Consider the following 27,796-nt stretch of genomic DNA (forward strand, 5'->3'; position numbering starts at 1 on the left):
TATAATCCTTCCAGACTTTCATAATGTTCTCTCTGTCGGGGTTCTCGTCCATGTTGATAATCCTTTCCATAGAGTATTTGGGTATTATGAGCCTTAAAAATCCTTATGACCCCTGATCTAGAGGCTGAAGTGGAGACATGGTGTTCAGCAGCAAATATACCATGTCAGTGCCTTCATTGTTCAACTTATGGGGTTCTGGGTTGCCAGGAGCATTGTCCGGTATCAAAAGAACTTTAAAAGGCAGTTCCTTACTTCCTGACTTCAGGGGAAAATTATCAATGGAACCAATCTAGAGAAAGGGTTCTCATTATCCAAGCCTTCATACTGTGCAACCAAAACGTTGGCAACTGGTATGTATCTTTTTCCTTCAAGGCTCAGGGTTAAACAGCTTTGTAGATAAAGGCAACTGTGATCATGAGCCTGACTACATTTAGACAAAACAGTAGAGTTAACCTATTCTTTCCTGCCTAAAATCCTGGTGCTTGCTTCTCTTCCTTACTAATTAATGTCCTTTGTGGCATTTTTTTTTCCCCAGAATGGGGCACTTTGGTCTGTCTTAAAGAACCTATTCAGGCAGATGACCTTTCTCTTCAGTGATTTTCTTAGTAGCATCTGGGAACTCATCTGTAGCTTCTTGGTCAGCAGAAGCTGCTTCTTCCATTATTCTGACATTTTTTAAGGCAAACCTCTATCTAAAATTACCATACCATTCTTTGCTGGAACTAAATTCTCCTGCTTTATCTTACACCTTCTTTTTGCTTTAAGTTGTCATATAATGACTTTGACTTTGCTTTTTCATAGGTATGTGTTTCTAAAAGGAATCCTGCACCCACATTTTCAATAAAAGATTAAAAAAAGATATTTTGCAAAATATACAAGGTTTTCATGCCTGCTAGCATAGCTGCAGTGATGGCGTCACAAATTTCCTTTCCTTTTTTCACTATTGTTTTTAAGCTGGATTCATTTATCTTGAAATGACGGGCAACCGAAGCTGCAGACCTCAATCTATGGTACATATCAAGGAATCAACTTTTTCTTGTAATGTCATGACTTTTCTCTGCTTCTTGGGAGCACTTGCAGCATCCATTAGTGGCACTTTGTATTGGTCCTGTGGTGTTATTCAAGGTTTAAGGTATTGCACTAAAGACGATGAAAAATACAAGAGAATCAGGAGAGATCACTTCTTACTGTGATACACAGTTTACTGGAGAGATGAACTGCTCACTTGGAGATGATTAGCATCACCCAGTGTTTTAAGTGGATACTAAGAACATTTGATCTTGCCACAACAGCAACTGGAGGTGGCTACGAAATTATTACAGGAGTACAGTATGTACTACAGTTGATTTTATGCAGTTATGATTTAATGCTGCATCTTTACATTTGTTCACATCTTTAGACTGTGAATAGCACCGTGTATGATCTGTGTTTGTGTGCATAGGTTTGATAAACTTTTAACTTTTTAGGAGAGTTTTGTGTATGTTTTATAGTAGTAAATGATAAAGTAGTATCCATATATTTTATGCATTCATGACATACCTAAATTATTTTCCCATATTTCTAGACTATAGTTTTTTTTCAATTTTCTCAAACTGTCACAGATCTTCCCAGAAATTTCCGATATATTTATTGAAAAATACCCACATATAGGTGGACCCATGCAGTTCAAACCATGTTATTCAAGGGTCATCTGTATTCTTGATTATGAGTTTCAGTCCTTTTAAGTGTTAAATCTCCTTCTCTTTATTAAGTGATCATAATAGAATATATATTTTAATATTTTACTTGCAGAATTAAAAAGTAATAGCCCAATACAGGTATTCAATATTTTATTTTTATTATATGGCACTTAAAATTTGAGTAATGCTATCAAGCATTCCTTAATACAAGGTATAGAATTAGAGGAATTACGATTATTTAGTTGTAAGAAACAAAAACTTGAGTTCTGAAGGAATTCATGGGTTTGCTAGCTGGTCTCCAATGACACTTGAAAGAACAACGTCTCCCACTCCTCATGCTCCTGTGTAGTTACCTTCCTTTAATCTGGGTTCATTCTGTGACTCATTGGTAACTAACAGAATTCGGCCGACCCCGCGCTATTAGGTTTCTAAGGCAGGGTGAGAAGAAGCTTTACAGCTTTCAGCTTGTACTCTTGGGGCATCTGCTCTGAGGGAAGCCAGCCACCTTGTAAGAAGTCTGACCGTTCTGTGAACTGACTTGCAATGAGGAACCTGAACTAGCCATGGGACGGGCCACATGAAGAGAAAGAGCCAGTTCCAGCCTGCCGAGGTACCTGACGTGTGAGTAGAGAAACCAGCCAGGAGATGTAATATGGAGAAGAAATGAGGAATCTGGATCACAGCCAGAGCTGACACATAAATTCCTCAAACCATCTTTAGCTGTTGCTGCCATGTAAGCTGAGAGCCCAGTCACAGTGGAGCAGAAACTAGATGTGCACTCTGTGCCCTGCCCTAATTCCTAACTTAGAGAACCGTAAGTTAAATAAAATTATTTTTATTTTATGCCACTGTACTCTGAAGTGGTTTGCTATGAGTCAACAGATGATCAGAACAAGTGTAATAACATAGCATAGCTCTTACAATTAAAAGAAAAGCTTAAGAAGCAGGCTCTGAAAATAAAAGGAGCGGGGATCTCTGGAAACTTTAGTAACAGAAACCAGTGGAAACTCTCTTCTGGACCACCCTCACATACTGCCATTGTCAATCACTGAATTACTCTACTCAAGGTTCAACTCCAGGGAGAAACAATCTGATGGGAACAGCTTATGAATTGTTTCCATTCCTTATATCCAGAGTGGATTCATCCCAGCTGAATCACTTGGGCTAAGAGTTAGGGAAGGATTCTTTGCTGAAGCAGAATCAGGATGCCCTACCAGTTAACGGAAAAATGCATTAGGGCCAAGAAAACAACAACCCACCCAAATAATTGCAAACATAAAAAGATCTTAATTACTACTTTTTTATTTGACCCCTTTGGCTTAGAGGTGGAGCATGCTTAAAGTCACTCAAAATGCAAAGTGGCAGCTTTCAAAGAGATTTGTATTTGAGCTAATTCTTAAATGTTAGCTCCTAAGGGAAAAAAAGTAACATTTTATTGTCTGAAAGAACTTGAACTTAATCTGTGTCTAACACTTAAGCAAAGAGAATTGCCCTCATGCAGCCTTTGGAGGAATCCACCTGAGTTTCATTTGTCTGACCATTCACAGTGCAATCACATTCCACCACAGGATGCTTTGTGAGCTAACAGCTGATGAGTTTCACAGCAGAGGAGAGTACAAAGCAGTTCATCATCATTTGTTTTTGTAATTGCTTAGAGCCAAGTACCTTTCATTATGTTCAGTGAACCCTCTATATCCATGCAGGGGAGGCCACCATGAGCACAGTGGGCTGGGTTATGAGTCAGGAGAACAACTTCCTTTTGCTTTGGGAAGAAAGACCCATGAGTTACAAAACTCCCTGTGATTAGATATAATCTGCATGGATGGGTGGGGTCTTCTAGTTTAAAAGATTCTGCTGTGTGGAATTTTAAGGGACACAGGAGATACACTGTACAAAATCTACTCTTCTCTTTTTCCAGAATTATACTTTCTAGATTAATTATACCTTTATCCACATGATCCCGTATTTGCATATTTTTCAAAGGAGGAAATATTCAAGCAACTTATTAACACGGGATTTAAATGCAGTAAGTATCTATAAGGTCTTTGTTAACTGCCAGGTGTGGTGCTAGGCACTGAGGTACAAAGGAGAACAAGACACATGAGATTTCAGACTTCATGGATGTTACATTCTATTGGGGGAAGCAAGCAACAAAGAATTTTAGATAGTGATAAATGCTAAAAGGGAAATAACGTAGCTTGTGAAAGAGATTATGAGGTAGAAAGTGCCCAGGGAACTAAGGATCCACCTCTCTGAGTTGGTGACAATTTAGCTGAGATCTAAAGGATTAGACGGAGTGATTCAGAGGGAAAGCCTTGCAGGCAGATGACACCATGAGCATAGATAGATGGCATCCCTGGGCAGAGGGCAAAGCTCAACCTACAAACTGATAGAAAGCTGGTATGTCTGCAGCTGCACAGGGACTAACCAGGCGTGGCTTGGCAGGCCATGCTAAGGAGTGTGGACTTTATTCTGTTTGCATTCAGAGCCCATTAGAATGATTCAAGTGGGAGACGTGTTGTGGTTTGATTAACGTATTTGAAAAATCACTAGCTGCTATGTAGAAGGTTAACTGAAGTAGTCAGACTGGAATCAGGAAGACCAGTGGAAAGATTACTTAAGAAATACAGGTGATGTAGTGTTGGCTTAGACTAAGATGATGACAGCGGCAATGGAGAAGAGTCAACAAATAAAAGATGTATTTTGGAGGTAGAGTAAACATTGGAGGAAGGATGGAGAGTAGAAAAGTCAAAAGTAGGTCAGGACAGGATGGGGCAAGGATGACTGGCTGATTTTTATTTTAATGACCAGATGGTTAGTAATTCTAACTGTTGGGTTGGGAAAGGTATGTAGGCCAATACTGTGCAGGGGAAAAAAAATCAAAAGGTTTGTGTTGGGCTAAACATGAGATAACTAAGAGACAGCCAGGTAGAGATGTCAAGAAGGCAGATGAATATATCAACCTCGAATTTGGATGTAAAGTAAAAATCTGCAGGAAGACCCCAAAGTCAGCATGGAACTACCCTGAGGACAGCTGGCTGTATTGCCTGCTATGGCCTGAATGTTTATGCCCCACAAAATGCTGATGTTGAAATCCTGACCCCCAGAGGTCATGGTATTAGGAGGTGGGGCCTGTGGGAGGAGCTTAAGCATGAGAATGGATCCTTACGAATGGGATTAGTGCCTTAGAAAAGAGGACCCAGAGAGATCCTTCACCTTTTTTAGCTATGAGACCATACAAAGAAGAGTCTGAAACCAGACGAGAGCCCTCACCCAACCATACTAGCATCCTGATCTCAGACTTCCAGTGTCCGGACCTGTGATACTTACATTTCTGCTGTTTGTAAGTTTAGAAGCTAAGTCATCTGTGGTGGTTTGTAGGAGCAGCCCCAGTGGACTGCTGAGAGTCTCCAGGACAGTTTTCCTTCAGCGTCATTTAGGGGCATCAGGATGACCTAGAGAGCGTGATAAAAATGCCCACGCCTGAGTCCCACATGCTGGATCCGAATCTCCACGGTGGCCCCATGAATATGTACTTTTTACACCTCCTTCTAATGCCTTCCAAAGTTTGAAGACCTCTGCTGTGAGGTAATTTTTTTAGGAAATTCTAATTTCTTGACCCATCTTCTCTCCAAGTTAGAGCTACTTCCTTGGAATTGTTTATAAGTGATGCAGCAGTGCTCCCATTTCTTGATTCGGTTCTCTCCTACCCGGAGACAGGAGGAGGAGCCCAGCAGGCACTGGGAGTTCCCTGCGTCCTCTGGCTTTGTTCCACTGTCACTTTCCATTGTGAACAGAAGTGGCTGGAGGAGATAGATAAGTTGTGAGTGTTATTTTTTTATTAAAATCCCCCCAGGCTAGCCAATGGTTAGAGTAACGTAAAGAAAAATTCCAATTTTTTGACTGAAAGGCGTGCAACTTTGACTCCTAGACGACTGGAAGTAGAAAAGACTTTGGAAACAGCCTACTGGGCAAGCGGCAGGATCCTGGTTTCTGCATTTAGTAACTGGGTGCCCTTGGGCAAGTTACTTCATGTTTCTTACCTCAGTTTACTACTCTGTAAATGAGGGAAACAGTAATACCTAGCTCACAGCGTTGTAAAGTAATAGAACAACGCTGATCCAAACCTGCCCATAATCATAAAGCCATACAATTTTTGAGCCAGAAGGGACTATAAATGTCATCCAATATGCTCACACTGCAGATAAGGAAAGTAATACTCACAGCTGGTTTGGTGGCAAATGAGAACTAGAAGCCAGGTTTTAAGGGATTCCATCACTATAGTTTGTTACGTCAAAAATTTGATTTTACTCAATGTCCATTTCTTTGGGTAAACCATAGATCAGTTTGGAGAAGGACCCTTTGCTGATAAATTTAAAAGAATAAAATGTCCTTCCACACTGCAAAAGAGCATAAGTGCTTTCAGAGGATTGACTGGCTCTCTGCACTGAAGTTTTGCATGTGAATCGTTGGCCCATTGTGTGGTCAGGCTAAGTCCTCATTCAAGTTCGTTGTCTGGAAGCATTTTAGAACAAGTAGGGAAAACAGGCAGGTAAGCATAGGGTGATCAATTCAGAAAACCAGTGTCAGGTTCCACTGTGTGCGGACCATCAACCAAACACCTCTGATGCTCACAGACTTTGTGACGTCACAGGAAAAGCCAAGAACAGCAACTCTCTGAAACTGTGCAGATAACACCTGGGCTCCGCTCATAACTTGCTGCCTTATTTCTGCCTTGAATATTTGGGGCCAGTTCTGTGCTTTGTTTCTCTTGAGGCCTTTTCCTCTTCTTTCTCATCTCTTTCTTTGGCTTTTGGTCAGGCTTGCTTATGAATCCTGGAGAAGTCCCATTTTGGGGACAGAATCTGTAAGAATGAAAATTGGTTTCTAAGGAGCCTCTGAACACTAGCCATGTGCTAACCGTCACCGGAGTTGCCGTTCTCCTCTGATGGACTGCTTGTGCCTTATGTCCGACAGTAACAAGCTCCACTCATCAAACCGAGGAGCAAATGCTATTTCCCTCCCTCCCTCCTCCCTGACAAGGGGAGGGGTCCTAACCCTCAGCCTGGGTACTGACAGCACTGAATAGGAGCAGAATAACAAGGAAACCTGGAAGGTTAATTAAGGCAGTACCCAAGAATTGTTTTTAAATGAATTTAATTAACCTCTGATCTCTTAAAATTAGAATATGTTACAAATGGAATGAAGGCCAATTTTTTTTCTCTCTTTTTTTAAACTTCATCTTAGAAAACAGAAACTGAGCAAGTCTCTGGGTAAAATATAGTGGGGAGGGGGTTAATTACCACCTGGACTTTTTCAAATCTGCCTTTATTCCCTGTATATCTCAGAATGGACGGTTTTCATTCTTGGAAGGAGAATTTGTAACATTAACATCTGGTGCTGTTGTCAATCCCCCAGGTTTCTGATAGCATACTCCCTAACCGAATGAATGTGCTGTGCACCCCTCGGCATGATTAGGGACAAGAAATACAGTGAAGAAAGGCAATGAGTATGGTTAGGAAAGTGATTCAGACTGCGCGAGTCCAAAATCAGCCTCTATTACTTCCTAGCAGTTTGGCCTTCAGCAAATTACTGAACTTCCTCTCTATGACTCATTTTCTCCTCTCTATGACTCATTTTCTCCTCGCTATAAAATAAGGGGTTCCAAGAGCATGCAGCATAGGGGATTGTGAGAAGAATTAAAGGACATAATGCCATAATGCTTGTAAACTACTGAGTACCAGACCTGGAATATGGTAAGATGTTAACAAATGCTCATTGCTTGACAGGGTTGGGTTTTTTGTTGTTGCTTGTTGGTTTTTTTTTTTGTTTGTTTTGTTTTGTTTTGTTTTAGCTTGGGGCCCATGACACCTGGAAATAGAGTTCCACTCATGGGACTCAGGGGACCCCTTAAACACTCTGAAAATATATGCCTACTTTTTTGCTACATGTGTGTTTTTTCTGGGGGAGGAAGTTTACTTTTCAAGAATCACTTAAGAGAGGTCTGTGACCCCAGTGTGGTAAACAAACACTCCTGTAGGATGTCAGCTTCAGATATCTCATCAGATCTGTTTGAGCACTGCGGTCAATACAATGATGCCACAGCCTGCTGATTACTGATCACTATGACAGATTCTTGAGCAGTAAAGGCTCCTGCAGGCCACCCTGTCCGATCCCTTTCCATCCTTCTCCCTGGCCCAGGCTGGCTCAAATGGCAAGAACACCAGCTGTGGTACTCTGCAAGTCATGTCCCTAGGCCCTGGAGTGCTGAAGGAAGGCTTCCCATACAAGGTGGGGCTTGAGTTGAAAAGTGGAAGAAAAGCCTAGAGTCAGTGTGGGCTGGAGTAGGATGCTGTGTACCATGGGTAACCTTTGGTAGTAGAGGATATTATTTTAAGTTAAAACACAGATACCCTTTATAAAAATGTAATAGTTCTGTACATATTTTAATGTATATTAGAAAAATATAGGTATTATAGTGAACACAGTGTGATTATATTGATATTAAAGGTTAGTACATAGCTCTGGTAGGTATTTATGTTTTTTTAAGCGTGTCAAATACTCATATTCACACATAAATGTTGTAAGAACATAGCTGCAATTCAGACATGGTAGAATAAGGACAGTGGAACATGCACAGCTGAGGTTTCAGAAACAGAGGAGCACAGGTGTTCGGGCATTCCTGGAAGGGGAACTTTGTCCCAAGTCATGGAGGCCAGAACACATTTGGAATACTCTAGAGATAGGAGAGTGAGTCATTTTCCTGAAATGGATGAATGGTCATTCCATGTGGCCCCCTGAAGTTCCCTGGAGACGTCAGTGCTGAGTCAGTGTTCCTTGGCAGTATTACCACGCACGTTAATTTGCGTAGAAGACATACAGCCATTCCTTCCATTCTTCAATTACTCAACAAAAGTAATAGAGACCCTCCTATTTAACAGAATTTTCCTTCCCTAGCTGCTAAAGGAAAGTGTGTGTGGAGGGCACAAGCCTTACACTTAGGGTGACCACCAGATTTTAGGAGAGAGAGACTGACGGACTGATACCTAAGCTCCACCCTCTTTGTTCTGTAAACATACCAAGTGCTTTTACAGGGACTGGTCTTGCACATGCCTTGATCTCAGCCTAGAGTGCTTCCCTCCTTCCCCTGCCCCGCTACTTCATGTGTCTAGCTCCTTCTCAAGCATTGGTCTCAGCAACACTTCACCTCCTCAAAGAGGCTTTCTAATCACCAGTTTTAGGCTGGGATACTCTTTACTTAGTAAGTAACTGTATTAATAATCGTCTTGGGAAAAAGTCCTTTTTGCACATAAAAGCATTTTGGTCAGGGTGAATAAAAGTAGTAGGACCTTAATGTACACACAAGTATTCAATTCATTTGTCCAACTGTAAAATATCATTGAAGATTGCTTTAATAAAATGAAAGTTTAATCCTGTGACTTTACTGGGTGCACTCATTAGTTCTAACAGGTTTTTGTTGGAGACTGTAGGGTTTTCTATATATGGTATCATGTCATCTGCCAATAGTGATAGTTTTCCTCCTTCCCTTCAAATTTAGATGCCTTTTATTTCTTTTTCTTGTCTGATTGTTATGGCTAAAACATCCAATACTATGTTGAATAGAAGTGGTGGTAGTGCGCATCTTTGTTTTGTTCCTGAATTTAGAGAAAAGGCTTTCAGCTTTTCACCACTGAGTATTATGTTGGGTGTGCATGTGTCATAAATGGCCTTTGTTATGTTGAAATATGGTCCCTCTGTACCCAATTTGATGAAAGTTTTTATCATGAATAGATGTTGAATTTTATCAAGTGCTTTTTCTGCATCTATGGAGAAGATCATGTGATCTCTATCCTTTCTGTTGATAGTGTGGTGTATCACACTGATTAATTTGTGAATACTGAACCATGCTTGCATCCCTGGAATAAACTCCTCTTGATCGTAGTGTATGACCCTTTTTATTATATTGTCAGATTCTATTTGCTAATATTTTGTTGAGGATTTTTGCATCTATAGTCATCAAAGATATTGGCCTTTAAGTTTCTTTTTTTGTAGTGTCTTTTTCTGGTTTTGGTATCAAGGTAATGGTGGCCTCATAGAATGAATTTGGGAGATTAATATGCAGAAGTCTGTTTCTTTTCTATACACTAATAATGAACTGTCAGAAAGAGAAAGTAAAAAACTAATCCCATTTAAAATCATGTCAAAAAGAATAAAATACCTAGGAATAAACAATCAAGGTGGTAAAATACCTATACTATGAAAACTATAAAACAGACATACAGAGAGCCCAGAAATAAATCCATGCACCTATGGTCAGTTAATCTACAAAAAAGGAAGCAAGAGAACATGCTTGGAAAAATGGTAAGCTACATATAAAACAATGATATTAGAACATTTCTTCACATCATATGAAAACTAAGCTCAAAATCGATTAAAGACCTAAATGTAAGACATGAAACCATAAAACTCCTAGAAGAGAACATAGGCAGAACACTCTTTCACATAAACTGTAGCAGTTTTTTTGGATCAGTCTCCTAAGTCAAAAGAAACAAAGGCAAAAATAAACAAATGAGACCTAATTTAACTTGAATCTTTTGTGCAGCAAAGGAAACCATGGTCAAAACAAAAACACAACCTACTGAATGGGAGAAAACATTTGTAAGTGATATGACCAATAAAAGGTTAATATCCAAAATACATAAACAGCTCATACAGCTCAATATCAAAAAACAAACAACACAATCAAAAAAGGGGTAGACAATAGGCACATGAAAAAATGCTCAATATCACTAATTATCAGAGAAATGCAAATCAAAACTACAACAATGTATCACCTCACAGCAGTCAGAATGGCCATCATTCAAAAGTCTACAAACAATAAATGCTGGAGAGGGTGTGGAGAAAAGGGAACCCTCCTACACTGCTGGTGGGAATGTAAATTAGTGCAGCCACTATGAAGGACAGTATGGAGGTTCCTTAAAAAACTAAAACTGGACTTACCAATATGATCACATGTATGTTCATGTATGACTGAAGCATTATGCTGTACACAAGAAACTGACAGACTGTAACTGACTATACTTCAGTTAAAAAAAGGGGGGAGCAGAAAATCTGAACAGGCATTTTCCCAAAGACATTCAGATGGCTAACAGGCACATAAAAAGTTTCTCAGTATCTCTAAAATGCAAATCAAAACCATAATGAGATATTATCTCACACCTGTCAAAATGGCTGTCATCAGAAGTCTACAAATGTTGGCAAGGATATGGGGGAAAAAAGAACCTTTTGTACCTTGTTGGTGGGAATGCAAATTGGTGCAGCCACTATGGAAAACAGAAGTTCCTCAAAAAACTAAAAACAGAACTACCATATAACCCAGTGTTCCACTTCTGGGTACACATCCGAAGAAAACAAAAACACTAATTTGAAAAGATACATGCACCTCAATGTTCATAGCAGCATTATTTACAATAACCAAGATATGGAAGCAACCTACTTGTTTATCAACAGATGAATGGATAAAGATGTGTGTGTATACACACACACACTAGATTGCTACTCACCCATAAAAAGAAATAAATTTTGCCATTTGCAACAACGTAGATGGACCTAGAGAAAACTATGAAAAAAGTCAGACAGAGAAAGACAAATAATTCTGTTATCACCTATATGTGGAATCTATAAAATAAAACAGAAGAAAGCATATAACAAAACAGAACCAGACTCACAAAAAACAAACTATTGGTTACCAGTGGGGAGACAAGAGAGGCTAGGGGAAAAGTTGGGGATATGGGATTGAGATACAAACCACTATGTATAAAACAGACGAACAACAAGGCACAGGGAAACATAGTTTGTTTTGTAATCATTTAAATGGAGTATAATCTCAAAATACTGAATCACTATGTTGTATACCTGAAACTAGTATAATATTATAATTCAATTACATTTCAATTAAAAATAAGTTTAAGACTAGAGAGAACTTTGATAACCCAATATGACTGCTGATTCAAGGTTAGCAGGGCAGGAGGGAAGATACCAAAGACTTGAGAACAAAGATCCTGACATTTTCCCATTATACACGTGTTCTCAGAGGCAGAGGTTTATGTATTCTCAACTCAGAAGTGGATTATAGCAGCATATTCCAAAACCACACTCACTGCCCTCTCTGAGCATCCAGATGGCAATAGGCTGAGCATGGCCGGTTGCCCACCTTGTCGAGCATCTGCCAATCCCATCCATTGTTTCAACATGTTCCTGCTTCCCTTGAATGTTTAAATTGAAGCCTCTTAACTTGACTTGAAGGCAAGATCACATGCAATATGAATGATGTTTGGATGGAAGCTGTGATTCTAAATAAAATGGTATCAGAATTATCCCCTCCAAAGTTATACACACAGAGGTATTTTTGGAGTTTTAAAAATTTTAATTGTGGCATCAAAGTCCCTTTCAAATGTCAGAATTAAATCGTTCCTTGTTAATTATGTGACTGAGGCAGAAAAATAGCTGAATGCTACTGTTTCTGCGACCTTCCCAACTGACTATACAGGCAGAGAATTGGTTTCACTAATAAACAATGTCATAAGAAAAAACCCCCACAACTTTCATACCTATTATCCTTGTAAACTGGGAAGACATCTGCCTTTCCCTGCCTCCTTCAAAACACAGGCAGATGGAGGTCTAAATTACACCATCCTAGGAATGTATGTTCTGAATTCTCTTGTCCCGAGTATGTTGGCAACTGGAGCCAAGAACCCTTATGAAGTTCAGCCCAGTAATCCTGTTCTAGAAATCTTTCCTAAGGAAATAATCAGAGTTACTATGAGGTTGTTAGCAATGATAGTTCTTTTATTACTATACATAAGAGTCAAAACTTAAAAGCAAAATAGTCTTTTAAGTAGAGAAATGAATACATAAAATATTCAGTTATTAAAAATCATAGATTCAGATATTTTAGTGTTTTAGTCTGCTAAAAAAGATCAATGATTAAAACTAGACAGTCTAATTTTGTAATAGGTCTGATCTGTTTATCACCAAATTCTGTTTATCACCAAATTCCTCATATTTAGAAAAATGCCAGAAACAAAGAAGTTTCCTCCTTCCTTCCTTCCATAATAATTATAAACTAGTGAATAAAGTAATGAATACATGAATAGTATGCTGCATTTATCAATAAAGAAACAAAAGACTGGAATAGACTCTAGCAAAGTATTAATAACAAAGTGTGGGATCTCAAGTGATTTTATATTTTTATTTCAAGTATTTCTGTGTTTTCTCAATTTTCAATGACTATGTATAACCTCCATTAAAAGCAAATTTTGAGACATTAAGGAAACTTAAGTTGTTACTCTTCAACTCTTCTACAAAGTTTGAACAATTGCTTCTATCTTGGATTTTGTTCATAAAAGGGATATTTTGGAAAATGAGTGATTTTATTTTAATTTTTTGGTATATATATATATAATTGAAGTATAGTCAATTTACAATGTTGTGTCAACTTCTGGTGTACAGCACAATGCCTCAGTCATACATGAACATACATATTTGTTTTCATATTTTTTTCGTTGCTACAAGATATTGAATATAGTTTCCTGTGCTATACAGCATGAACTTGTTGTTTATCTCTTCTATATATGTATCAGTTAGTATCTGCAGATCTCTTAACTCGCAATTTATCCCCTCTCACCCACCTCCCCTCCGGTAACCAAAAGTTTGTTCTCTATGTCTGAGAGTCTGTTTCTGTTTTGCAAATAACTTTTTTTTTATTCCACATATAAGTGATAATATGGTATTTTTCTTTCTCTTTCTGGCTTATTTCATTTAGAATGACAATCTCCAGGTCCATCCATGTTGCTGCCAATGGCATTGTTTTATTATTTTTTATGGCCGAGTAACATTCCATTGTATAAATATACCACAGCTTCTTTATCCAGTCATCTATCGATGGACATTTAGGTTGTTTCCATGTCTTGGCTATTGTAAATAGTGCTGTTATGAACACTGGGGTGCAGGTGTCTTTTTGAATTAAGGTTCCCTCTGGATATATGGCCAGGAGTGAGATTGCTGGATCATATGGTAAGTTTATTTTTAGTCTTTTGAGGAATCTCCATACTGTTTTCCACAATGGTTGCACAAAACTGCATTCTGACCAACAGTGTAGGAGGGTTCCCTTTTCTCTACACCCTCTCCAGCATTTGTCGTTTGTGGACTTTTGAATGATGGCCATTCTGACTTGTGTGAGGTGATACCTCTTTGTAGTTCTGATTTGCATTTCTCTGATAATTAGCGATAATTGAGCATTTTTCCCTATGCCTATTGGCCATTTGTATGTCTTCATTGGAGAATTGCTTGTTTAGGTCTTCTGCCCATTTTTAGATTGGGTTGTTTGGTGGGTTTTTTTTTTTTTTTCCAAGCTGTGTGAGCTGTTTATATATTCTGGAAATTAAACCCTGGTCAGCTGCATCTTTTGCAAATATTTTCTCTGACTCTGTAGGTTGTCTTACTTGTTTTGCTTATGGTTTCCTTTGCTGTACAAAAGCTTCTAAGTTTAACTGGGTCCCATTTGTTTATTTTTGTCCTTTTTCTATCGTTTGGGTAGACTTCCCTAGGAGAACATTGCTGAGATTTATGTCAGATAATATTTTGCCTATGTTTTCTTCTAAGAGATTTATAGTGTCTTGTCTTACGTTTAGGTCTTTAACCCATTTTGAGTTTATTTTTGTGTATGGTGTGAGGGAGTGTTCTAACTTCATTGATTTATATGCAACTATCCAGTTTTCCCAAAACCATTTGCTGAAGAGACTGTCTTTACTCCATTGTATGTTCTTGCCGCCTTTGTCAAAAATTAATTGACTGAAAGTTTGTGGATTTATTTCTAGGCTCCCTATTCTGTTCCATTGATCCATATGTCTGCTTTTGTACCAATACCATGCTGTTTTGATTACTGTAGTTCTGTAGTATTGTCTGAAGTCTGGGAGGTTTATTCCTCCAGCTTCGTTCTTTTCCATCAGTATTGCTTTGGCAATTTTGGGTCTTTCGTGATTCCGTATAAATTTTAGGATAATTTGTTCTAGTTCTGTGGAAAATGTCCTGGGTAATTTAATAGGGATCGCATTAAATCTGTACATTGCCTTGGGCAGTATGGCCAGGAAAATGGATGAATTTAGAGTGTTTTTTTGATCTTTGGAGGGTAACTGTAAACAGAGGCTGCAGTGTACCAGCCTCACTCTGATGTTGTCCTCAAGGAGATCACATGCTCTTGGGCAATTTGAAAGGAGTCCATGTAGGACTTAGAGAAGTCATCCTGGAGGAATTCTCAACTTCATAAAATAATAAAGGGCCCAAGTTTTATTTTTTTTTAAGTAAATAATATCCAGTTTTTCTACTCTTCCCCATCTTTGCCTTTGTGTTTTAAGCTTTTTCAAAACCAAATAATTTTAGATTAGGTATTTTACTATTAATAGTTCAGATTTTGAACAAAATGCTGATTTATATTTAGACACAACCAGTTTCAAAATATCAGCACCATTCTATAAATGTATCTCTTTCAGTGATTGTTACTCATATGTACTTGTTTTTTTTTAAATGAAGGCTTTGTTTTGCTTTTTTTCTCTCAATCTCCACGATAATCACCTTGATAAGAGAGCATAAAACAGGAGTTGAGTTCTTCTCTGTTACAGCTCTCTATCCAACACCAACTGTGTGCAACAAATTAGATATGCTGTGGCTCTACCTTGATTTGTCTTTTCCATAGGAACCATCGACCTAAATGCATTACTGATGTAAATTCTACAGTAACCATGTGGCAACATGGAGAAAAGTAGAGTAGAAAGAAAAAGTAATAATAAAGTCCTATTTGCAGCAAAACTTCATGGAGGTTACCAGCTAAGGGAAATACTGCATCTGAAACCCAGAAGTACTAGTAGAGAAATTCCACATTGGCTACATAGCTGGAAAAAAAATGAATCTTCACCACAAAAAGAATAGGAGATGTAACCCTGGGCATGGTGTGTGTGTGTGAGTGTGTTTGTGTGGTTGCGGGGAAAAAGAATGATGCTGAAGACCTTGGAAATACTATAAGTAGGCATGAGTTCTTATCCTCCTGACCTATAGGAAGTAAGAGAATTTCTAGTGAACACCAGACAGCAAGTTCGGCAAGGGATTGATGGAGCTCAGTCTTTTCTTAGAGGCATACTGCAAGTTGGTCTCAACTCATTCTTGGCCTCATTCTTTCTTTCTTTCTTTCTTCTTCCTTCTTTCCTCCTCCTCCTCCTCACTTCTCCTCAAACAAACCTCATCCATCTCAGCATGAATACACACACACTGAACCCACTTATTGCCTGCCTGGAGTTTTCTCCTTCATAAATATCTCACACAAAATCCTATCTTCTCTGAGAGCATCCTTTTGAGAGCCTCTGCCCTGATTTTCCCTATTATTTATTAACACCACCCCATATTTGACATTTACCTGTACTTAACTGTTTGCTAGTTACTTTTGCTTGGTCACGTAGATCCCTCTTCTCTACTGGATTTGGAATTTATGTAAACTTTTATCATTAATTATAGTCCAATATATTCTCTTATTTGTTTGTGTATCTGACCCACTGCTATGCTTGATTTCTTAAAGATGAATGAGTAGGTCTGATCCATTCCTCCATCTCAGCATTTACCAAGGGCTTTGCCCAGTAGTTACAGAACTTAACCTCTATTGTATGAATGACTATTTCTTTCCATTTTAGATAAGAATATCTATCTGTGGGTATGTAGATTGTATGAACATGCTTCTCCTTAGGTTTGTCTCTTACTACCACTAGAAGCACCTTCTCAATGTCCAGGCCACATAAGGTTGTACGTTCTTTAGGGCACTGAGATCTATAGAAAAAAAACGTATATATATAAACCGACAAGATATAGGGAACCTTGTTGACATCATGGCATCCAATGGCATTGTGAAAGCAAACAATGGAATATATTAAGACCAGCATTAGGAGTTTATTATTATTAAACTTTATAGTCTCTGATTGTGTTATTTTCACAGTTCCGAGTCCAGCCATTTTCTGTCATAATCACTGATATCCATATTAAATAGTGAAGAAACATTGTCAGGAGAAGCAAGGTGAGCAAGCCTGCGAGTGAAGGATTTCCTTCCGATTTGGAGATTTCTGAGTTTTTATTCAAGAATCTTCTATTCTTCTGACACTCTTGGCAGACTGTCAGATAGGACCCTCCCCTTGAGCACTGGAAAGTTTCTAGATGGACTCCAGCTCTCCTGGCACTTTGGTATTGATGTCTCGGGAGAGTACAAAAATTACATCACAGCTCCCAATTACAGCAGTAGAAAGGGGACAGCAAACTTTCTGAGGCAAAAATAGAAAGTGGAGCATTAGTCTGTGACCCTGTTTAACTGACAGGCTGTTGGAAAACAAAGACGTTAAGCAGGGCAGGTCTGATTTCGCACTCTCCCTTCATCTCCCCCGGTAACGCTGTCTACTGTCACTTGCTACCATTTTAAAAGGATAAAAATGTTTAAGTTCAAAACTGCAAGTGTCTTTACACAACATGGTGACAAACGTGTAGTTTGACTGAATTATTCACTTCTCAGCTAGTCATTTTGACAAAATAAGCAAGTGTCCAGAAATTATTGAACCTGGAGCTGAAAGAGAGTAAGCATGAGTTCAAGGTAACTTAACCACGCTGAACTCTGTGTCCTCCCTCATCAGATGGAAATGATCCTACTTTTGCCACATTACTCAAGAGCTGTTATGGAAATTAAAATGACAACATGGGCATGAGGGTGCTTTGGGATTTATTATGCACTATCCCCATGGAAGGCGACATTGCTACACTGGAACATGTAGTGGGCACACCAGCATCTATTTCGTCCCTCCCTCACTGTGGAATAGCTGTGCAGTTTGGAGAGGATTTATCCAGCTCCAGCTCCAGAGGTGCTCTGTCATCAGCACAAGTCAATCTACGCTTGACATTTCTATGGTCACATGGATTGATTCAAAGGTTAGCATGTAATCTAAGTTGGCCCCATTGGACTAAAATGAAATCCTTTTGTTAAGTGGTTGGAAGAACAGCACTGGCTGGCTTTCTGCCTCTCACTCCCTCCCTCCTTCTCTCCCCGACCCCTTCTCTTTTCCCTCTCTCCATCTCTCCTTATTCATAGCATCTTTGGCTGCCACTTTGTGGCTGAATGGGAACCAGTATTAGGCTGAAACAGACACCACAGGAGACAGTAAGATAAAAAGAATGGAAATAGGGTCAACTCTCTTGCATCATCACTTTTCAAAGCCTACCTTTGAAAGACATGCTTACTGAATATGCTTAAGTATAAGGCAGTAAGATTTTTAGTCCGCCACTCAAAAAAGGAAGTCTGTCTCAGAAAAGAAAATGATGGCTTTTATTAGCACCCTAACAAGCCTTTCATATTACAGACTGTTCTCATAAATACTTAATTTTGAAAATAAATTAATACTGTTTGAGTAAGTCATTTTAGCCTAAGACCCAATCAATGCTATCTTGGAGTGTACATAAAGGTTACTTGACTGAATTTGTTTTTTAAAGGAAAAGAAAAAAAGAACATGAATTCAGTAATTATTCTTCAGAGGTATGACTCTGTAATTGAAAGTACTGAGTGTCATTTTAAGAATTGTTTCACATTTTGAGGATCTATGTAGTAAGTTATATTACTATAATGTATATTAATATATACACACAGTATAATATATGTTATATATATAGCTAGTATAATATGTATGATTTAAGGTGAATAAGAAAAGCAGCCACCAAAGCCATACAGGTAAAATGCATGTAGCTTAGGACAGCATTTCCCTAACAGCAGACGCCGATGCCAAAGCGCTCTGTCAGAAGTGTGCAGCAGTCTAAACGGAGGGAAGAATCGTCTGCTCTGAGGAACTGTCAGGATGCTCAAACTTTGGTCCTAATGAGGGCAAAGGAGATGCATGTCCAGAGTTTAAATCAGGTGCTTCCATGGAAGATGAGATTGGAGAAAAGCTGTAGCCCAAATTAACATATTACTATTAGAATACACTATTTAAAATACATGTCATTACATTAATAAATATCAGAGGTAAACTTCTATGACTTGCACATAGAATTGTCTCTACATCACGTTCAGACAGCCATTTGCAAAGCCCCCTTTGGCTGCCGCGCATCTCCAGCTCTTGAGAAAACCAGGGCGCAGAACACCAGGAGGCCACACACGGTTGGAGCCCAGCATGTGGCGTCAGGGACACTCAGGTCTCTGGTCACTCTGGGACCCAGGCACATTTCTCAATCCCCACAAGCTTCCATAGTAGCCACTTTATAAATAGGTATAAAAATCAATTGACATAATGCAAGAGAAATGCTTAGCATAGCCTGGAACATCTTAGAGTCTAAGTATTTACTGAATAATGAAATGAGTGAATAGAAAGGGGAAGGGGAAGACTATTCACGTGCTTACAAGTGATTTCCTCTGTGCTGGTGGCCTTTGAAGAAAGGTCATCTGCTTGTAAGGTCTGCAGGTGACTCCTCAGTGCAGCTGTCTAAAAATTCGTGTCAAGTTCATCCTCTTTTCATTGTGTTTTACCTTCTGGCCTAGACTACTAATGGGAACACCAGAATCTTTGCTTCCGAACATTTTTATTTGACAGGCATCTCTAACCATAAATTTGGCATAGCATATGTTAATGACATTTTGGAGGGATATTTAGTTAATGACTGTAAAGTCTTTGGATATCTTTGGATAAAACTGTCTCTTTAACCATCAGTTACTTTAATGGAAATATTCTTTTAGCAGATGGGTCCTTTTGAAGAACTTCTTTCTCTTTGTGATGTGATGTTTTAAAAAATGAATTTCTAGTAGAAAATGTACAGCTCATTTTATGAAATCAAAATCAGTTTCTTCCTGAATCCACTGTTCCACCTTGATGACAATCATCTGAATTAAAAAAAAAATGTGTAGAGTCTTAAATAAATGCTACAATGCTACAAAGTACAAGAATTCCTAAGATACAAGCAACTTAGTTGATCCTTGTATTTTGGATCATTCAAATCACTAAAATCACATCGTTTTGTAACTAAGTATTTAAAGGAACGGATAATAAAATGGTAGTTAACATTTACTGGGTGCTCATGATATGCTAAGCACTATTAAAAAAAAAAAGCCTCTGAGTATTACCTCAGTTAAATATTAGAACAAGCCCATTAGATAGCATTTTTATTATTCCTATTTTATGAGTGTAAAAAGTAAATTTTAGAGTGGGATTAAGTAACAGGCCTAACACCATATAATGGAACTAGGAGTTAAGTCAGGCCGCACGATACCAGAGCCCACACTTGGAGTCACCACACTGCACTGGCTACACTCTATTCAATAGAGTATACTAACTTTGTAGTATAATAGTACTTCATGCCAAAAATAAAGAATATGGGTCTGGAGATGTGCTCTGAAGACCTCTGCATCTAATTCTATCTTCCAGTCTTTGCTCTGAGTGCCTTTCTTCCTTTTTCCCCTTTCTCCTTCCCTCCATGGACATAGTATCTATGTGCCAGGCACAGTGCCACGTGCCAGGTTATAGAGTAATTCGATGGATACACATTGATTGGGGAAAGAAACCAGTAAACAAACTACTATATAAGCTGTGTAAAATGTTATGCAAAAAAAAAGTACAAGTGTTTTTGCAGAGCTGTAGTTCTCAAAGTGTGGTCCTCAACTAGCAGCATCACCATCGTCTGGGAACATGTTAGAAATGCACATTCTCCAGCCCCACCCCAGACCTACTGTTGAATCAGAAACTCTGGGGTGGAGGCCAGCCATCTGTGTCTGTAAGCCCTCCAGCTGACTCTGATACACTGAGCTTCAAGAGTCATGGTCTAGAACAAAGGCACCCGGGTAGAATTTCTGGAGGTTCTAATGCCTGAGTTGAGTTTTGAAGGATAGGAATAAACTCACTGGACAAAGACCAGTGTTCCGAGAAAGGGAAGCAATATCGCCAGCTCCAGGGGTGTGAGGGAGCATCCCCACAGCAGGGAATTGCAAGACATTCCATAGGACTGAAGTTCAGTAGTCCTGGTGCGGAGATGGAGGGGGGACGTGTGGACAGATGCAGCTGGTTAAATGCAATATAGATCAGATCATCAAAATTCTTGTAAGTCATGTTGATGCGATTACATCTTATCTTGACAGGAATGGGGCATCATTGAAGGATTAGAATCAGAGAAATGTGCAGTAGGGCAAGACTGGAGGCAGGAAGATCAAGTAAGAGATTATGGCATAATCATAAGTGAGGAACAGACAGAATCTAAAATTAAAAAAAAATAACAGCAGTGGAGGAAGAGATAAGAGGGGTATATTTTAAAGGTATAATTCATTGGAAGTGGAGGATCCAGAATGAACCCTGGGCCGTAATTTGGGCATCACTTCATAGATCATTCTGCACACTTGCTGCATCCTGTCCCAGGGCTTCCCTGTGCACTGTGAGGTGTGAGAATCTATCAAACTACTTGACACCCACCCAAGCACAACCTGGAAGTGAAGAGGTGTTAACACTCCGTGGGCCAAATCTATAACCATTGAGAGAAGAAAGCCAGTGGATAAAGTATGCCCCTTTTCCCTCTCTGAGACTAGTGTAACAACTTCCTGGGTGACAGCTTGATAACACATCTTTGTGTTAGCTCACTATCTCTCTCTCTGCTTCATCACCCCAGACCCTCACTCCTATACCATGGGCTGTACTCCCTAGCGAAGCAGTAGCAATAATCCTTTGCCTCAGGCTCCGCCTCCTGGGGAGTTCCTGATAATTCTCCACTGTTACACTGGGCACTTTCTGATCATTCTACTGTATGCAAAGTACTGTGCTAGACGCTAGGGGTCAAGCAATGGCCCAAATCTAGCCACAGCTATCATGAGCTGAGAATCTACGCCATATACAGGCAGCAAACTAACAATTAAATACAGTATTGTAAGTACTCTGTTGGGGAAATGTGAGTGCTCTGGAAACCCAGGAGAAGCTGCCTTAAGAAAAAACTGGAAAGCCACGTTGAATTGGGCTAGAGAATTGATTTGGGATTCATCACTTTATAGGCAGTCTTTGAAGTCATCAGAATGGATAAGAGGGGAAGAAACTACAGGAGACAGTTCTGTTTGGGGAAGAGGGTGCACTGTACAAGTAAGCTCAGCCAGCCACCGTGGAGCCTAAGCAGCAGCAGTGAAGTGGTCGCTGGCCCCATCGCTCACTCGCTGCAAGACCGTGTGACAGATTCGTCATTTCTAACCCACTGGGCCTTCCCCAGTTCTCGTAAGGGAGTTTTAGTTTAGGTAATTTTCAAATTTCCTCCATGGCATTTTTTTTCATCCATTAGCTATTATGTTAGGTCTGCAGGTAGAGGGAATGTAGGAGATTATTCAAAAATTATATATATTATATATATATAATTTTTGAATAATATGAATTAAGAAAATATATATATATATTCTTATATATATTCTTATATATATATATTCTTAATTCATATCCTATAAAATAAGTCCTTAAGTAAATCTCTCTTTTCTTCATGCAAAACAAGAAAAAACGTGTTTGCTTTCAGTTTGAGTTCCAGAGAAAAGGCATATATAGTTCTGCAAAATATAAGCCTTCCCAATTGCCATGTTTTCTATCCACTGTACGTACGGGACAAACACACTCAGGCACGGCAAAATGGTATATGCAAAAGCAGAGGAAGCAAAAGATCCTCAGTCTGCTGCCCAGGTGGTTTGCAATACTCATGCTCTGCTGTGTCAGGAGGAGTCCTGCATAACGGTGTGGAGAGCTGTTTTCCCCACTCTCCCGAGCCTCCCTCAGAGTGCCCGGCTAAGTATCTTCCGATTCACAGATCATCTCCCAAAACAGTTTCCTTTACACTCAGCCCCACTCAGCAGCACCAGAGATCAGGGGCCGATTGCATCTGTGCTCTGTCCCAGGAGGGCCAACCAGATTCCTGTCCTGTAAGTTTCAGCATGGTGGGCGATAAAGGGGCAGCAAGACACCAGCCCAGGGCCAACACCTCACTGCAAGCTGCACATTAAGGCAGTACAAAGCAGTGGCCTGGACCCGTGCTTCTCAAACATGTGAACTGCCCGGAGAATTTGTTGGTGTGAAGATTCTGATTCAGTAGGTCTGCGGTGCAGGGGTGTGGGGAGCCGCTGCCAACCTACTTGACAAGAGTCAACCATTAACCTCTTGCTTAACTCTGTGGTCAGACTTCACACTGGGATCCTGTAACATGCCATGGCAGGATGATTTACACCATGGAAATAAGCAAACACTACACAGGACCCCCTCCAAACACACTCCCCCCAAAAATGTTGGTTGTAAAACATTTACCAGCACACCACGGGGAATGGAGTCTGAGATGATGCATTTCTGACAAGCTCCCCCGTGATGCGAATGCTGCTGGTGTGCACACTGACTTTGAGGAGGAAGCATTTACGGCACAGCTCTGGAGTCGCAGGTCCAGGAATAAACAGTGACTGTCTCTTAGACAAGTGTAACCTAAACAAGTTACCTTAAGGTATTGTATCCTGCTGTATTTGGTTGCCTGCTGTATTTGGTCTGACATTTTCTACTCTGTCTCTCTGGGCCTCAGTCTCTCCATCTGTAAAATAGAGAATGGGGATCAACTCCTACTTCCTAGCATTGTCCCCAGAAGTAATTTTTTAATTGAAGTATAGCTGACTTATAATATACTAGTTTCAGGTGTACACTGGAGTCATTCAAAAATTTTATATATTATGCTCCATTTATAGTTATTATAAAATATTAGCTATATTCCCTGATGTACAATATATCCTTGCTTATTTTATACATATTAGTTTGTACCTCTTAATCCACTACCCCTATCTTGACCCTGCCCCCTTCCCTCTCCCCAGTGGTAACTACTAGTTTGTTCTCTACGTCTGTGAGTCTGTTTCTATTTAGTTATATTCCCAAGTTTTATTTTTTCAATTCCACGTGTAAGTGATAACATACAGTATTTGTCTTTCTCTGATTTATTTCACTTAGCACAATACCCTCTAGGTCAATCCATGTTAACAGATGACAAAATTTAGTTTTTTTATGGCTGAGAACTATTCCATCGTGTGTGTGTGTGTGTGTGTGTGTGTGTGTGTGTTTGTGTCCATCCCCCAAATTCTTTACCCATTCATCTGTTTGTGCATGGACACTTAGATTACTTCCATATCTTGGCTATTGTAAACAGTGCTGCCATGAACATTGGAGTGCATGTATCTTTTTGAATTAGTGTTATGTTTTTCCTGATAAATACCCAGGAGTAGAATAGCTGGATCATATTGATAATTCTAGTTTCAGTTTTTTGAGGAGCCTCCATACTGTCCTCCATAGTGGCTGCACCAATTTACATTCTAACCAACAGTGTACGAGGGTTCCCTTTTCTCCACATCCTCCCCAACATTTGTTACTTTTGTTCTTTTTGATGATAGCCATTCAGACAACTGTGTGAGGTAGAATCTCACTGGGGTTTTGATTTGCATTTCTCTGATGATTAGCAGTGTTGATCATCTTTCCATGTGCCTGTTGGCCATCTTTGTCTTCTTTGGAGAAATGTCTATTCTAGTCTTCTGCCCATTTTTCAGTTGGGTTGTTGGTTTTTTGATATTGAGCCATATAAGCTGTTTATATATTTTGAGTACTAATCATCTTGTCAGTGATATCATTTACAGTTTTTTTTCCCATTTAGTAGGTTGTCTTTTTGATTTGTCAATGGCTTTCTTCACTGTGCAAAAGCTTTTAAGTTTAATTAGGTCCCAATTGTTTAATTTTATTTCCTTTCCTTTTACATAGGAGACAGAGCCAAAAAAAATATTGCTACAATTTATGTCAAAGAGTTTTCTGCTCATGTTCTCTCCTAGGAGTTTTACGGTTTCCAGTCTTATGTTTAGGTCTTTAATCCACTTTGAGTTTATTTTTGTATATGATATGAGGAAATGTTCTAATCTCATTCTTCTACATGCAGCTGTCCACTTTTCCCTGAACTCTTCTAGCGTTTATTTGTAACCTTTTATTTCTCCACCAAATCTGAATGAGAGCACTGCTGGGTAGAGTACTCTTGGTTGTAGGTCTGTCCCTTTTATTGCTTTAAATGTCGTGTGCCACTCCCTTCTGGCCTACAGATTTCCCGCTGAAAAGTCAGCTGAAGCTTTATGGTAGCTCCCTTGTATATAAATTGTTGCTTTTCCCTTGCTGCTTTGTATAGTCTGTCTTATCTTTAACTGTTGCCATTTTAATTACAACGTGTTTTGGTGTGTGTTCAGGTGTACACTAGAGTCATTCAAAATTGGTTCTGTTTGGGACTGTGTGCTGTTTTGGCTTGGATATGTTTCCTTTCCAATGTTAGGGTTCTCAGCTATGATGTCCTCAATACGTTGTTCACGGCTCCCCTCGTCATCTCCTCTGGGGCTCCTGTATTGTGAATGTTAGTATATTCGATGTTGTCCCACGGGCCTCTTAAACTGTACTCATTTCTTTTTATTCTTTTTTCTGTTCAACTTCAGTAACTTCTACTGTGTGTTTCACAGCTTGCTGACCCATGTCTCTGTGTCACATGGTCTGCTAGTGCAGTGTCACTCCAGTTCCTGTGTCCTTCATCTCCATTTGGCTGTGCTTTATATTTTCAAACGCTTCTTCAAGAACTTCTAACTACTCATTCTTCTCTTCCATTCTTCTCCCAAGTTCTCTGATCACCTTTACAATCAAGACCGAACAGTTTCTCAGATTGCCTACCTCCTCTTCACTTAGTTCCTTTTCTGGGATTTTATCTTGTTCCTCTGTTTGTGACATGTTCTTCTGTCACCACATTTTGCCCAACTTGCTGTTTTTCACTTCTGTGTATCTGACCTTCTGGTTACATTTCCCAGTCTTGGAGGTGTGGCCTTTTTTAGATGTCCTGTGCTTCCAAGCAGCACACACCCAGAGCTGCACGCCCTAGGGGTGGCCCTGTGTGGGCTGCATGGGTCCTTCTATTGTGGCAGGCCGACTCCTGTGGGTGCTCTCATAGGTGGTCCCTGTTCTGGTTGGCTGCCAGGCTCTACCTTGTGCAGAGGTTGCCAGCCACTGGTTGGCAGGGCTGAGTCAGGAGGCAGCTGGCTGTGGAACCCAGGGATCCCTAGGGATTCAGGACATCCCAGGGCTGGTGCCTGCCCACTGGTGGACAGATCTAGGCCTGGGGATCTGGCTGCAGGGCCCAGGGGTCCCAGAACTGGTATCAGACCACCGGTGGGTGGGGCTGGTTCCTGACACAGCTGGATGCAGAATCTAGGGTGTCCCCCAGCCTGTGTTGGCCTCCTGGTAGGTGGGGCCAGGGCCCAGTCAGTCCCAGGGCTAGTGCTGACCTCCTGGTGGGTGGGCTGGGTCTGCAGGCTATGGTTTTCCTAGGGCTGGTATCCACCCACTGGTGGGTTAGGGTGGTCCCACAGTTAGAGCAGGCTTACTAGTTGATGAGGCTAGGGATTCTGGGGTTGGTGCCTGCCCACTGGTGGGTGGATCAGGGTCCCAGGGTCTCTGGTTGCAGGGCCACATCCAGGGGTGACTGTGGACTCAGAGGGTCTTAAGGCAGTCTGTCTGCTGGTCAGTGGGACTATGTCCCACCCAGTTAGTTGCTTGGCCTGAGGCATCCTGGTACTGGTGCCTCCGGGCTGTTAGGCAGGGGCGGGGCTAGGTAGAGGCTGATAAGCTAGAGGAAGGAGCCAAAATTGTGCTCACCAGCCCCCGTGTCCACGTGGTAGGAGCTCCCCCAGTGGCTGCTGCCAGTGTCTGTGTCCCTACGGGAGAGCTCCAGTTCCCTCCTGCCTCTCCCAGAGACTCCAAGATCAGGTAGGTCTGGTCTAGGCTCCTTTCAAGATAGTATTTCTGCCCTGGATCCTGGAGCATGTGAGGTTTTGCGGGTACCTTTAAGAGTGGAGTTTTTATTTTCCACAATCTCTGGAAGTAAGCCCCACTGGTCTTCAAAACCAAATGTTCGAGGGGTTTGTCTTCCCAGTGCAGGACCTCTAGGCTGGGGAGCCCAATGTGGGGATCAGATGCCTTGCTCCTTGCGAAGAATGTCTGCAATTTTAATTATTCTGCTGTTGGTGTCTCACCCACTTGGGGTAGGGGTTTTGACTATACTGCAGCTCTGTCCCTCCCACCTGTCTCATTGTGGTTCCCTCTTTGTATCTTTAGTTGCAGAAGATCTTTTCTGGTAGGTTCCAGCCTATTTCTGCAATGAGTGTGGTGTACATAGTTGTAATATCGGTGTGCCTCTGAGAGGAGGTGAGCTCTGGGTCTTTCTACTCCACTATCTAGGCTGATCCCTGGAAGCGGTAAATTAAACAGGTGCTTTGAGCACAGCGTCTGGCATAGAATTGGCATCAATAAATAACAGTGCTTCTTAGTTTTACTTAATAGAATGTAATTTTATGATGCCAACGACAGAGGAAACAAAATACGATAAACACTGTTAGAATAGGTAAACAAGTATCATACAGTATCACTGTACATTTTAAACATTGTTTCCCATTTAATGCTTTTTTTTAAAAAAACCTAATTCTGTAATATAAATTCTATAATACAAAATGTTTGGAAGTAAGGCTGGAGGAGGAAGGAAGAAAACTCATTTTGTACTATGTGTGTCATGGAAAATACAGAAGTTGTTTTTTTTTTTTTTTTTTTTTTTTTGGTGGGTTGGGGGGACACATTCTCTTTCTGTTCTCTCTTTCATGAAGATAAAAGTGTTTCCCCTTGACACGGAGACAACATTAGGCATTTTATATTTCTGAAGCCCATGATATGCCTTTCATCCATCCCCAAGCTCATGAATAACTTATGTTCAGGGTGGGGAAGGGTTCTCTTAACTCTCTGTGGAGTAAAGTTTACAGTCCCAACCAACTTTGCCAGAAATCACCTGTATCTCTCCAGTGCATCTGGATGCTGAATACCCTCTTCAGAAGATAATGGTATTTTTGTATTACCTGCCCTTCTCAGTTACCATAACAAGTCCTCCTGCTAAAGACTCCATGAGGACAAAGCTAGAACATGAATCATGACATATGGGAAAGGAAACGTCTTTTCATTCTC

General features: G+C 40.1%; 1 long non-coding RNA gene across 1 annotated transcript in view; it reads right to left on the reverse strand.

The window, feature by feature from the left end:
* Positions 1–1,820: 1,820 nt before the first annotated feature.
* Positions 1,821–27,796, reverse strand: part of LOC116662754 — a 233,790-nt gene continuing 207,814 nt past the window's right edge. Inside the window, exon 4 of the long non-coding RNA XR_004318772.1 lies at positions 1,821–5,482. This is a non-coding gene — a long non-coding RNA (uncharacterized LOC116662754). The remainder of the gene's footprint in view (positions 5,483–27,796) is intronic.

Source organism: Camelus ferus, chromosome 3, assembly GCF_009834535.1.
Source record: "Camelus ferus isolate YT-003-E chromosome 3, BCGSAC_Cfer_1.0, whole genome shotgun sequence".
Lineage (NCBI taxonomy): Eukaryota > Metazoa > Chordata > Mammalia > Artiodactyla > Camelidae > Camelus > Camelus ferus.